Source organism: Quercus suber, unplaced genomic scaffold (assembly GCF_002906115.3).
Source record: "Quercus suber isolate HL8 unplaced genomic scaffold, Cork oak 2.0 scaffold_926, whole genome shotgun sequence".
Lineage (NCBI taxonomy): Eukaryota > Viridiplantae > Streptophyta > Magnoliopsida > Fagales > Fagaceae > Quercus > Quercus suber.
The window spans coordinates 156609-169047 of NW_027070349.1; positions in this window are offsets into that span (position 1 = coordinate 156609).

Sequence of the window (12439 nt, forward strand, 5' to 3'; positions counted from 1 at the left end):
GTCTGCATCAGAATATCCAGCTAAGACATCATTGGTGTTCCCCTTGTTCCCTCTAGCCGTTTGATTTCTTTAAGGAGTTTCTTTTCCTCTGACAATGGAATGCTCTAATGTTGTATGTAGTAATGAAAAATATGGATAAAATGTTTAAGCTATTCCTCAGATAAACATAAACCACTACCCCGACCAGCATTGCTTGAATTGCGCAACTTCGCAAGAGCCTGTTGCCAAGGTTCCATCTCCTTTCTTTTCTCATCCAAGATCATCTTAATTTCCTGTTGTCATCTTTCAGAGCTTTAATTTGAGAAATTAACCCTGTTCAATCAGACCTTTTTGCCTTCAATGCTTCAATGATCTGAAATCAGACTTGATTTTTCCTCTGGTTCTCTTTATCAGCCTGAGACAAAAATCAAATAAATGGATTTGCTTAGGTGCTGCACACTCGTCAACTGCATCCTTAGGGAAGTTGGCATCTGAAACATCATTTCCTTCTACTTCAATTGGTTCATCTCCAAGTGAACCAAATTTAATGGTCTCCCTAAGCCCTGGCTCTTGATCCAGTTTGCCATTTTCCTTCTCATGCAAAACAGTAGTGACTGAGTCTTCTTCAGCTAGTCTCCACTGGTCCTTGGATCATCTTGGTCCCTTTTCTTGTCTAACACCCGCACCCCAACTCGTCTTCAGCTACATCACAAATTTTATAATAACAAATCATAGGAAAATTGGTTTTCTTAAAGTCGTCTAGGCTTCTGCTTGGACTCAGTGCTGCTGAGAAGTCCCGATGAACTGCAAAATGCCTCTTCAGTGCTATTAATGGCTCCTGCATCATCCAAAGAGAGGAAAAAAGGTGGGAGGGGGCGTAAGCATGCACAAGTTCTGAATGGATTTTCAACAAAGTGACATCAGTAGTGCTTGGTACAGGCAAGAGATACAAATTTCCTTGATGAGGCTTATTAGATTTTAAGAAACACTAGGAAAAAAAAGAGAACGGTTTTATATCCTAGAAATTTAAATCAAAAGGAAAAATAGGAGAGGGGACAGAAAAAGGGCTTCATTTCTCATAAAGTTGTGAAACTTGTGTCTCTAGAAGTTTAATGTGGGTTTTTCATATTAAAATGAGAGAAGAAATTGAAGTAATTGAACGTTATTTATGTTGTTTTGTGACAATTAAATATTATTGTCTCACTAAATTGTGGACAACAAAGGGACAAACTGTTAGTGCTTTACTGAATCTCTGAAACTTAGCAAATAATTAAAATGCATTAGTTGCATCATTGTGAATCTCTTAAGATTTATGTCATAGAATAAGGTTGGGATGGTGCTTGGCAACATTGATACCTATAACCATGTCTGCTTACATTACTAACTTAAGGGTTGCCATGTGAATCCTGCTCACTTAAACAAATTACTTTACTTAGAAGCTTAGCTTCTCTCCACATCTAGATGCCAATATTTGTCATGCTATCAAGGAATCCTTAATGAATGCATTATCATGTCTTAGCATCGAGCATATTGCACAATATGCCCTTTCTATAAATACCCTTATATGTTTTAAGGATTCAGATAATTATTATTATTATTATTATTATTATTTAACTCACTAATTAATTTTTATTGGAGGCAAACTTGGAAACTCTTTCAAACGATATGAGATCTTGCCAGTCCCTTTGTGATTTTTCTTTTAACACTTGATATCATGCCTGAAAAAGTGGTAAAAGCTTTTAAATATTTCTCACCATTTTGTATATTCCATCAACTTTAGAAGTTTCTATTATAACAGTATGGTTATTGTCATCATCGTGTTCTGGTTTTTTGTTGGTCTCGGTTCTCAATCACTAGCTTAGTCCTTTAAATTTTATCTAATGGTACTTATCCAACTCGAAATAAAATCCACTCTCATTTAAATTCTTTACTTCTCTTTGATTTTTAGGCAAATGTGAGATATGCTTCATTTATTTGATTTTGTTGTTTATGTAGATTTTTTTAAGGCTTTTTTTTTTAATATCATTTATCTCACATCTGGATTAAATTTAGAGGAAATTGGAGGATTTAAGTGAGGAAGAAGTGTTCAGGGTGAGAGAAAAGGTTTTCTGTTGAGAGAGAAGTGAAAAAGAAATCTGATTTGCACTCCATATATAAATTGAAATTGTAGCTCAATGGATTGAAGTATCTGTCGAGCACTAATTCTCGATAGATTTGAATCTGTTGAGGATTTGTCGATGGCAAAAACACTTTAATGGATCGAGATTCTGTCGAGAATCTATCGGCTAGACAGAAAGTTTCTCGATGGATTGAGAAGTTGTCGAGAAGCTATCGAGACAAATTCCAGAAAGCTCAATGGATTGAGATAGCGCTAACTTCTGTCGAGAAAAGAAGAAATAGGGGCTTGATAGAAGAGAATCTATCGAGGAAAAACACATATAGATGAATGCAACAAGCAAGCTACTCAAACATAGATCCAATCAACATTTTAAGTTCTCAAAACATCTGTCAACAAAAAAAATGCAAAGAATTCAAGATCCAAAACACACACACACACACTAAACAAGTCTAACCAATTTTATATTTCAAAAACAAGTTCAGATAGTTTAGTGAGTATACATTAACACATATATTCTTTGTGATGGCCAAATCACATTGTACCTGCACATGTATCAAAATTAGCAAAGAATTTGTGTGTTGTGTGTGAAAACATGGCAAGAGTACATAAGGGGCTGTTTGGATTTGTTGTTTTCCATCACCCATAACTTTGTTTCCATCATCCGTAACTCAAAACTAGTGGGTCCCATGGCTGAAGGGTTTGTTTGGATTTGTTTTCAATTTTTGTTTTCGTCACTCAATTCTCTGATTTTTTTGTGATGAGTTATAGAAACTGAAAACACATTTTAGATGTTTTCAAGTTATGAAAATAGAGTGATGGTGGCATTTTTGTAAATATATTCATATGGTGGGCCCCGTTTTCTGCGTCCTGTCTTTTCCTTGCCAGCTCCAATGACTACCAACAGCTCTCTCCTCTACCAAACCATCTCTTTTCTTTCTTTTCTTTCTTTTTTTTCTTTTTTTTCCTCTTCCTCTTCTCTTCCCATGCCACTCTCTTCTCTCCATACCCATCTGCCATTAACACAACCCATTACTCTCACAGTTCCAGTCTACCACTCTAGCTGAAGCTCAAGTCTTCCTTCTGCTCCATCCCTGTCTCTGTCTCGACAGTGGGTCTTGTGGTTCCGGGTTGTGGGTTGTCATCTCGGTGGCATAGACATGGTTTTGGGTTGGGTATCTATGGGTTTATGTCTGTATGTTTAAGAGAGTTTGTATTTGTTGTTTTTGGCTGTGGGTAAGAGGAAAAAAAATCTGAAATTTGGAGTGGGAAAGAGAGAAAATATGGGCTATGGGTAAGAGAGAAAAAAAAGAAAAGAGATTTGGAGCGGGGAACAGAGCAAATTTGGGTTGTGGGTAAGGCAAAATAATATGAGATTTGGAGTGGAGAAGTCAAAAATATGCTCTATGCTTTTTTTTTTTTTTTTTTAAAAAAAATTTCTTCGTTGTAAGCTTCTTCTTTTTTTTTTTTTTTGGGGTCTTTATGGAGTAAAGAGTTGTTGCTCAGTTGCTCTGTAATTTCTATATGGGTACTGGGTATTGTGCTCAGTTTCATTCTAATATGATTTGTGCATTATAATATGATATGTGTGTCCACTTACTTGCTTTCCGTGGCTTTATATAGTCACCTGATGATCTCAGCTGGGCAATTAATTCCAAGCAAAAATATACTATTCTTTCATGACCATTTTCCTAAGAAAGTAGTAGTGAAGAACTTGTTGTTTGGTTTTGGGGTAAGTGAAGTAAAGAAGGGTGGGTAGGGGATCTGGTGCATTGGTAGTATATGTTAGGTGTGGGTCCCAATTTTTTGAGTTTTTGGAGTTGAAAACAGAACCGGGTTTAGGTGCCAAACCGGTTTTGGAGATATTTGGTGATTTTTGAGTGATAAAAAATGAGTTATGGAGTGATGAGTGATGAGTGATGATATTTGAGTAAGGAGTGATAAGTGATGGTTTTTTTAAAACCAAACAGCCCCTAAATGTCTCCCAGTATGACGATTTTAGATATGAGAAAATCAAATATACTCACACACAATCATAACTGCTTGATGGAAGACTATCACCTTTGAGGTACATCCTATAACTCTCACATCTCCTAGAAACACGCTTGCAACCATAATTAAAAGCATTTTGATTCTTCGACAAGCTCCCGAATGAAGTGGAGTTGAATTTCTATATGTTTTGTTCGAGAATGTTGAACAGGATTTTTAGAGATGTTAATGGCACTGGTATTGTCACAATAGATGGTAAGATGTTCTTGACAAATACTATAATCAAAGAGGAGTTTTTGCATCCACAGAAGTTGGGTGCAACAGCTACTGGCAACGAGGTATTTAGCCTCAGCAGTAAGGATGGCAATTTTTCCCTGCCCCACTTAACCCGCCCCTCCCTGTTTTGCCCCGCGCGGGTTTTCCCCACCCCGCAAAGGTGGTGGGGCGGGGATAGGGCAAGATTTTAGCCTTGCACCACGGGGCAGGGCAGGGATGGATTTGGACCACCCTGCCCCGCCCCTTCCCCTCCCTGCCCTGCCCCGCGTTCTCAAGAGTTATAATTATAAATTTTTCATACCCTAAAATTCTACTATTTAAACACACATATCGATATTCGCTTATTTTATTCTCCCCAATGTGGTTCTTTGCTTTTATTTAGTCATGTGTTATAGTATGAGATTTTTTTTTTATTTTTTTTATTTTTATTATGATTGACTTGTTAAACACTTGGATATATTATTCAATTATTTCTAAAAATTTATTTGATTTCATGGGATAAATTTAGTTGTAATTTCAAGTATATTTTTATTAATGAAATAGGTTTCATTAAAAAAAAAAAGGGTACTAATTGTAGGGAAAATTAACAAAAGTAGTAGAGTTTTATAGGGTAGGGCGAGGCCTCATGGGGCCCCAAGGGGTGAGGACAAGGCAAGAAAATTTTCCCTGTCATGCAGGGCAGGGCGGGAATGGGACAAGACAAAATCTTACGGCGTAGGGATGAAGACCCATCCTTCGGACCCGCCCCGCTCCATTGCCATCCCTACTCAGCAGTGGATAAAGAGATGAAGTTCTGTTTCTTAGTCATTTAGGAAATAAGATTATTACCCACATAACAACAACCCCCTAAAGTACTTTTTCAATCATCAGCATTCCCAGCCTAGTCTGCATCAGAATATCCAGCTAAGACATCATTGGTGTCCCCCTTGTTCCCTCTAGCTATTTGATTTCCTTAAGGAGTTTCTTTTCCTTTGACAATGGAATGCTCTAATGTTGTATGTAGTAATGAAAAATATGGATAAAATGTTTAAGCTATTCCTCAGATAAACTTAAACCACTACCCCGACCAGCATTGCTTGAATTGCGCAACTTCGCAAGAGCCTGTTGCCAAGGTTCCATCTCCTTTCTTTTCTCATCCAAGATCATCTTAATTTCCTGTTGTCATCTTTCAGAGCTTTAATTTGAGAAATTATCCCTGTTCAATTAGACCTTTTTGCCTTCAATGCTTCTGATAAAGAGGAATCATAGTACCATGGGCTTAACCCGTCAGCTTATGCTCAGGCTGACGGTCTAGTCACGACGGATGTTAAGGACTCTAATGCGCTGACGGAAAGAGACACGCTGACGGTAAGGGAAATCCGAGAAGCTTGACATTATACTCAAAGAGGCTGACAGCCCTTTATCGACGTAGGGAACGAGACAAGTCGACGGGTAAAAGGCCCACGGTTCCAATAAAACCTTTACTTGGCCACCACGCTCAATGATAGATTCCTATAAGGAAAGGACTCTGTAATCTACGCTCATAAGGATTCCTATATGGAAAAGACTTCTGCTCCAAGGAAGAAAGGTCAACCCTCTACTACTATAAAAGCTCCAATATCTTTACAAATCGAGGTACGCATAATTAACCCCTCTCTAGCACTCTAGAGTTGAAAGAAGTTCTAACTTTACCTTCGGAGGGTATTTGGCCGGCACCACACCGGTGCTCTCTGTTAGGTCCTCTTTTCTTTGTGCAGGTGTTGTTTCAAGGGTACAAGTATTGTGTAACTCACTGTTGATATTTTCAGCATCATTAGTTGACGCCGTCTGTGGGGAACTCGTAATTAAGCCATACTATCGTTTCCCGGACTAAAAGGTTGCATGGTACTCACTCGCTCAATGGTGACTACTAATGACGTGCAAGGAGAGGAACCACCCATGACTGCCCTCGAGAGACAAGTTCGGACCCTCAGTGCCGCCGTGGAGCGTCTCACCAAACAGAACCTCGACTTGGAGGAACAGCTGCGCCAAAAGAATGCAACACTAAATGACTAACCAGAAGATCAGGAAGGGACTAGCGCTTCAAATAGGAATCAGGAGAGACCTGAAGGCAGCCACGCCCCAAGCAGGCCGGAGAGGCAGCACGTGAACATGCCATCCCTCACGGATTCGACTCCACCATATTGCCGCCGAGATACAGGCAATGAGGGAACAGATGGAGGTCATGATGAACACCCTCAAGGGGCGAGTTTCCAGTGATCTTGACGATCTGGTCAATCGTATCGACTCACCCTTCACTGTGGCCATGAACTCCTTCCCCCTACCCCACAAGTTTCGCATGCCGAATATAGATAGCTATGACGGGGTGAAGGATCCTCTGGATCACCTGGAAACTTTCAAAACCCTGATGCATCTTCAGGGGGTAGCAAATGAGATTATGTGCAGGGCCTTCCCCACAACACTCAAAGGCCCCGCAAGGGTATGGTTCAGCCGGCTGACGCCCAACTCTATCAGCACCTTCAAGGAGCTAAGCGCCCAATTCACTACACACTTCATTGGGGGATATAGGTATAAGAAGTCCACGGCATGCCTGATGAGTATCAAGTAAAGAGAGGACGAAACGTTACGATCCTACATAACGCGCTTTAATAAGGAAGCGCTATCAGTTGACAAAATTGACGACAAAATACTTGTAGCAACCTTCATAAATGGGTTGCGGAAGGGCAAGTTTTTGTTCTCCCTATACAAAAATGACCCGAAGACCATGTCGGAAGTACTCTACAGGGCTACTAAGTATATAAATGCCGAGGACGCATTGCAGGCCCGAGAAGAGAAGCCGAGAAAAAGGGAGAGGCAGGAAGATGCACGACCAAACCAAGGAGAAAAAGGCCCAGAACAGGAGATCGAAGAGACGAAAGGCGTTCTAAACCTCCGGGAGGGAGATTCACAAGCTTCACCCCGCTGACTGCCCCAATAGATCAAGTCCTAATGCAAATTAAGGACGAAGGGGCTCTGACCTTCCCTGGAAAGCTGAAGGGGGATCCTAACAGGCGTTCCAGAGACAAGTACTGCCGCTTTCACTGAGACCACGGCCATGACACAGCCGACTGTTACGACTTGAAGCAGCAAATCGAGGCCCTTATAAGGCAAGGGAAATTGCAGAAATTCGTAAGCAAGGAAAGAGCGGATCCAGCACCTCCAGAGCACCCTCCCCGACGAGACAACGACCGTCCAAGACCTCTCGTTGGTGACATACGAATGATTGCAGGAGGGATGGCTACCAGGCCGTCCAAAAAGGCTCGAAAGACGTACCTCCGGATCGTCCAAAACGTCCAGTTGACGGGTCCAGTGCAAAATGTAGCCCGTAGGGAAAGCCCCGTTATCGAGTTCTCGGAAGAAGACGCGCGACGTCTTCACCACCCGCACGACAACGCACTTGTTGTCAGCCTACAGGTTGGGGACTACAACTTGCATCGGGTGTTGGTCAACAATGGCAGATCGGTAGACATCTTGTACTACCCGGCATACCAGCAGATGAAAATCAGCAGGGAACAACTGGTTCCAACGAACGCCCCACTTGTAGGTTTTGGAGGCGCAAAAGTGTTTCCGCTGGGCGCGGTCACGTTGGCTATGATGGCAGGCGACTACCCCTAGCAAATCACAAAGGACGTAACGTTCCTCGTGGTCGACCATTCGTCTGCCTATAATGCTATCCTAGGGAGACCCACCCTCAACGCGTGGAAGGCGGCAACTTCAACTTATCATTTAATGATCAAGTTCCCAACAGAATACGGAGTCAGAGAACTACGTGGAAACCAGATTGCCGCACGCGAATGCTACGTGGCCATGATGGAAATGGATGATCACCTCCAAACCATGAGCATTGAAGAATACCAGAGCGCGACGGAGCCAGTCGAGAAGCTTTAAGAAATACCCCTGGACGACTCCATACCTGACCAGACAACAAGGATTGGAACCCTTGCAAGTCCCGCAATCCGGCGAACACTTACAGCATTCCTCAAAGAGAATCAGGACATATTCGCCTGGAGTCACGAAGACATGCCAGGGATAGACCCTTCCGTCATGGTGCATAGGCTGAATGTATCACCATCCTTTCTGCCCATCCGGCAGAAGAAGCGGGTCTTCGCCCCAGAACGGGATCAAGCTATAGCCAAAGAAGTCCGCAAGCTACGAGAGGCAAATTTCATTAGAGAAGTCTACTACCCCAACTGGCTAGCAAACGTAGTGATGGTCAAGAAAGCTTCCGGGAAATGGAGGATGTGTGTAGATTTCACCGATCTAAACAAGGCATGCCCTAAAGACAGCTACCCTCTCTCGAGAGTCGACACTCTAGTAGACTCCACGGCTCAACACCAGCTGTTAAGCTTCATGGACGCTTTCTCCGGCTACAACCAAATCAAGATGCACGATGATGATCAAGAAAAAACTTCCTTCGTAACCAACCAAGGCCTATTCTGCTACAAGGTAATGCCGTTTGGTCTAAAAAATGCGGGCGCAACATATCAAAGGCTTACGAACAAGATGTTCGCGCGGCAGATCGGGAGAAACGTCCAGGTATATGTAGATGATATGCTAGTTAAAAGTCGAAGGGAAGAAGATCATTTAGAAGACCTCAAGGAAACATTTGACACCCTTCGCTCTTACAACATGAAGCTTAATCCAGGGAAGTGTGCCTTTGGGGTGACGGTAGGAAAATTCTTAGGATTCATGGTTTCCCAGAGAGGCATCGAGGCCAATCCAGACAAGATCCGGGCTATAATGGAGATGGCACCACCGAGGAATGTGAAGGAAGTACAGAGCCTCAACGACAAGATAGCAGCGCTAAACAGGTTCGTCTCCAGGGTAACAGACAAATGCTTACCCTTCTTTCGCACGCTAAAAAGGTCTTTCGAGTGGACCACTGAATGCCAACAAGCGTTTGAGGAGTTGAAGGCTTACCTCTCTTCCCCACCACTGCTAAGTCCCTCGCAACCAGGAGAAGAACTCTTTCTCTATCTCGCTATCTCCCCAGCCACCGTCAGTGCCGCCTTGATTAGAGAAGAAGAAAAAGAACAGAAACCTGTGTATTACACTAGCCGGGCGCTACGAGGAGCTGAAGAAAGATATCCACCCATGGAAAAACTCGCTTTCGCGCTGGTTACAGCAGCCTGCAAAATGAAGCCGTACTTTCAAGCCCACACGATTATTGTCTTAATTGATAAGCCTTTGCGACGAGCAATGAGCAACCCAGAAGCTGCCAGGCGCTTGGCACTTTGGGCCATAGAATTAAGCGAGTTTGACATCCAATATCGCCCGCGGACCGCTGTTAAGGGGCAGGTCGTTGCAGATTTCATAGCAGAATTCACGAATGGTGAGGACAGGGGGGCAGAAGAATCCCCGCAATGGAGCATGCATGTAGACGGATCCTCCAACAGGCAGGCAGGCGGAGCTGGCGTCGTACTACAGTCACCCGAAGGAGATACGGTGGAGTGTATGGTCCGCCTTGAATTCCCTACCACCAATAACGAGGCGGAGTACGAAGCTTTGATAGCAGGGCTTAACCTCGTAAAAGCAACGGGAGCCGAAAAAGTGATCGTTTACTGTGACTCCCAAGTCATAGTCAACCAGATAAGTGGGGAGTATGAATGCAAAGGCGAAAGAATGAAGAAGAATCTGGACCAAGCAAGAAGGAGGATGAACGAGCTGAAGGTCAAAATTATGCAGATTCCCCGGGGAGAGAACGAACAAGCCGACCGCTTGGCCAAAGCTACCTCGGCTGAACACATGGCCACCATTGGTAATACACTCTCCTTCACACAGCTCTCTCCACTCATAAATGTTGTCGACGTACAGAAGCTCGATCCCCAAAATGATTGGACCACGCCATTAACATCTTTCTTGAAGAACGGCATGTTGCCGAATGATAAGGAGGCGGCAAGAAAACTGAAGGTTCAAGCAGCAAGGTTCGTGCTGATAAAAGATGTTTTATATAAGAAAGGTTTCTCCCGCCCCTACCTACGATGCCTAGGTCCTGAAGAAGCAGATTACGTCATGAGAGAAGTGCATGAAGGAATTTGCGGAAACCACTCAGGATCAAGATCGCTAGTGCACAAGGTAGTACGAACTGGGTACTTTTGGCCAACAATGCAGAAGGATGCCGAGGCTTATGTGAAGGCCTGCGACAAATGCCAAAGGTTCAACAACGTCATCAGACAACCACCCGAAGAACTCACCCCGATGACGGCACCGTGGCCATTCGCTTAGTGGGGGTTGGACATCATGGGACCGTTCCCTACGGCAATACGACAACTGAAGTTTCTAATTGTCGGCATCGACTACTTTACGAAGTGGGTGGAAGCTGAAGCCTTGGCCACCATTACAGGAAAAAACGTACGGAGCTTCGTTTGGCGATGCATCATATGCAGGTTTGACATTCCAAGGATCTTAGTCTCGGACAACGGGAAGCAATTCGACAACGACTCTTTCAGGGACTTCTGCTCGCAGTTAGGGATACGGAACCACTACTCCTCTCCCGCCCACCCCCAAGCCAATGGACAGGTCGAAGTTACAAACCGGTCCTTGCTAAAAATTATCTAGACCCAGCTAGAGGGGACAAAGGGCATATGGGCTAAAGAGTTGCCGAGCATACTATGGGCCTACAGGACAACAGCAAGGACACCAACAGGAGAGACACCATTCCGACTAACGTACGGGAACGAAGCAGTCATCCCAGCCGAAGTCGGCCTTACAAGCTACAGGGTGCACAACCATGACGAAAAGAGGAATGATGAGGCCATACGTCTGCAACTTGATCTGGTGGACGAAGTTAGGATGGCAGCAGAACAAAGGCTTGCACGGTACCAGGACCGCATGGCCAAGCATTACAACTCCCGGGTCAAACACAGAGACTTCCAAGTGGGAGACCTCGTTCTACGAAAGGTTATGGGTGCAGCAAGGGACCCCACCCAAGAAAAGCTCGGCCCAAATTGGGAAAGACCCTACCGAGTTACGGCATGGCAAAGGAAGGGCACCTACCATCTAGAGACACCGGACGGACGGAAGCTACCACATCCATGGAATGCTGAACACTAACGGAAGTACTACCAGTAGGGGCGGCGACACGAAAAGCAACTTTTTTAAGCACACTAAGACTTATCGATTATCTTTTTAAGTATTTGTTACAATAAGCCCAATGGGCAGTTTCTTCTACTTATGTTTTTGCTACAATAAAGCCCAAAATGGGCAGAATTTGTTTCCAAACTACCTTTTATATTAATACACAACAATGAGAGTTTATTCAGAATTACTGAAGTACCTACTTACAAGTTCAAATTCACAAAACATGAACGGCCTTAAAACCTAAAAAGACCGTAAAAGTGGTTAAGTCCACAATCGTCTCAGCTCTCAAGCTGACGGTCTAAAAAATGACCAAGTCCATAAAATGGACATCAAATTAAAAAAGTGGTTAAGTCCACAATTGTCTTGGCTCTCAAGCTGACGGTCTAACCAAAGGACAAAAAAAAAAGTGGTTAAGTCCACAAATCGTCTCAGCTCCCAAGCTGACGGTCTAACCAAAGGACCGAAAAAAGTGGTTAAGTCCACAAATCGTCTCAGCTCTCAAGCTGACGGTCTAACCACAAGACCGAAAAAAGTGGTTAAGTCCACAAATCGTCTCAGCTCTCAAGCTGACGGTCTAAAAAACTGGTTAAGTCCACAAATCGTCTCAACTCTCAAGCTGACAGTCTAAAAAATGACCAAGTCCATAAAATGGACATCAAATTAAAAAAGTGGTTAAGTCCACAATTGTCTCGTCTCTCAAGCTGACGGTCTAACCAAAGGACCAAAAAAAAGTGGTTAAGTCCACAAATCGTCTCAGCTCCCAAGCTGACAGTCTAACCAAAGGACCGAAAAAAGTGGTTAAGTCCACAAATCGTCTCAGCTCTCAAGCTGACGGTCTAACCACAAGACCGAAAAAAGTGGTTAAGTCCACAAATTGTCTCAGCTCTCAAGCTGACGGTCTAAAAAACTGGTTAAGTCCACAAATCGTCTCAACTCTTAAGCTGACGGACTAAAAGACTGGTCAAGTCCACAATCATTTCA